Here is a 2367-nt window from a genome sequence, read left to right as displayed (position 1 = left end):
TTCTTTTTTTTTCAGAGACCTTATTTAATAAAGTAAAAGGCTGGTGCCACAGTGTTCATCCATTTCCCACTATTAGTCACTGCACACACACATCTCCTCGTAGAGCGTAACACTGAGTGTGCTTGTTTCCTACCGAGCAAGTGGCGCATTGGTTAGCACAGTTGATTCGAAACCGGTGGGGGCAGAAGGAGGGAGGGGGGGACGGTTCAAACCTGTAACCGACTATCCGATGCGTTTAGGTTTTCCGTGATTTCTCCAAATCACTCCAGGCAAATGCCGGGATGGTTCCTTTGAAAGGGCACGGCCGCCGGTCGTTGTGGCCGAGCGGTTCTAGGCGCTACAGTCTGGAACCGCGCGACCGCTACGGTCGCAGTTTCGAATCCTGCCTCGGGCATGGATCTGTGTGATGTCCTTAGGTTAGTTAGGTTTAAGAAGTTCTAAGTTCTAGGGGCTGATGACCTCAGATGTTAAGTCCCATGGTGCTCAGACCCATTTGAACCAGACAAAGGGCTGTCGACGGGATGCTAAACCCAATGTTCCTTCCTTCCATTATTTCTTGTTTCCTAGACAGAAAAAATGAGCAAGATCCAAACTTCGCGGAGGATTAACGACTGTGGCTGCTGCATTGGCCAGCCAGAGTGTATTTTAGGAGCTTTTCCACAAATGCTGGGCTAGTCCCCACTTCGCTCTCAGAAACCGCGATACACAAACAGCTAAAATACAGTCACATACAGAACAACACAAAACGCAGACAGGTGGTGTTCACGACTTCCCTCCCTCAGGTATCTGACGACCGCGACCCCAGGTAGGCCATCCGGCCGCAAACAAGGAAAAGGAATTTTCCACAACTTGAGATCCGCGTAGCTCGAACTAGACGGATTACACGCCAATGAATAGACATCACTACACTCACAATACACACTTTACTGCGTAACGTAACACTACACATTGGCAGCCGTTATTAGGAACATAGCGACAGTGTTTGTTCTTACTTTATGTTCGGCAACTTCCCTTTTGCTTACCTCAAAAACTGGGCCAGTACCTCTGTGTAATTTATGTGATGCTGAGCTCGGAAAAAAGTAAGGTGTTTCTGTTACACTCTGGGAGTATCTGTTTTAAAAAAAAGCCTAGTGTCCAAGTGTTATGTGAAATTATATATGACGGTAGTATCTGTTCCCGAAAGAACAGTTACCGTGGATGACCATGCAGCTTTGCTAGAAATGAAATGATAATTAAATGGACACCCTAGCTGCAAACAGGCGTTGATCTACTTCATTGGGGACATGTTGAAAATGCGTGCCCCGACCGGGACTCGAACCCGGGATCTCCTGCTTACATGGCAGACGCTCTATCCCTCTGAGCCACCGCGGGCACAGAGGATAGTGCGTCTGCAGGGACTTATCCCTTGCACGTTCCCCGTGAGATCCACATTCCCAACATGTCCACACCACTACATTCGTAGTGCGCCTAATAGATGTTTGCCCATCATACTCATTACTCGTGGCAGATTAATCTACCAAGTCCCGTACGAGTTCGGGAAGAAGTAGATCAACGCCTGTTTGCAGCTAGGGTGTCCATTTAATTATCATTTCGTTATGTGAAATGGTAGGTGTTTTATTATAATTATTATTTACTTGTGTTATATGTTTCACTAAACACCTGCACTGTATTACCTAAACAATCCTTCAATGTACAGAATTTATTACTTAACAGGCACTTTTTTTGAAATAAGTTTTTCAGTTGACAAATAACTGCTTCCATCTATGAGGTAGGTGACCATTCAGAATTGTGGAAAGTCTTCGTCGCAATTTAACTTACTGACACGTTTCGTTATATCACCATCAGAACACAGCTGAGTTAGAAAGAAAAGAAGAAATTACATTGCGAAATGACACAAAACCATTTTATCCCAATGGTCAGTGGCTGGATCATTATTTACAAAGAAATACGTGTACGAGCCATACAGCTATAAAGTAATGACAAAATTATGTACTGAAGACACGGTATAAATATGTGAAGCCTATTTCCGGACAGATCATACGGAAAAACTAGTAGTTGTGAAGAAAACGACTGCCATCAGCAGACGCCGTTGGCAAATATTACAGTGCATAAATGACTACGGAAAAATGTAACGAACAGATCATGTACTGAATACCGATTATGTACTATACAATCTGAAACCAAACTTAAATCTATACTTGATGTTAGCAAATTTCACTTCTTCAGAAACGCTTTCCTTGCCATAGTCCATCTACATTTTACACCATCCCTACTTCGACAGTCATTAGTTATTTTCTTCTCAAATAGTAAAACTCTTTTACTACTTTAAGTGTCTCATTTCCTAATCTAACTCCCTTAGCATCACGT

General features: G+C 43.4%; 1 non-coding gene across 1 annotated transcript; it reads right to left on the bottom strand.

The window, feature by feature from the left end:
• Window positions 1-1297: 1297 nt before the first annotated feature.
• On the bottom strand, window positions 1298-1372 carry Trnat-ugu (transfer RNA threonine (anticodon UGU)). The gene has a single exon. It is a non-coding gene; the product is annotated as a tRNA-Thr (tRNA).
• Between the last annotated feature and the right edge of the window lie 995 nt (window positions 1373-2367).

This window comes from Schistocerca nitens, chromosome 5 (assembly GCF_023898315.1).
Source record: "Schistocerca nitens isolate TAMUIC-IGC-003100 chromosome 5, iqSchNite1.1, whole genome shotgun sequence".
NCBI lineage: Eukaryota > Metazoa > Arthropoda > Insecta > Orthoptera > Acrididae > Schistocerca > Schistocerca nitens.
Note: the sequence above shows the minus strand (reverse complement) of the source record. Positions and strands in the feature narration are given on the sequence as shown.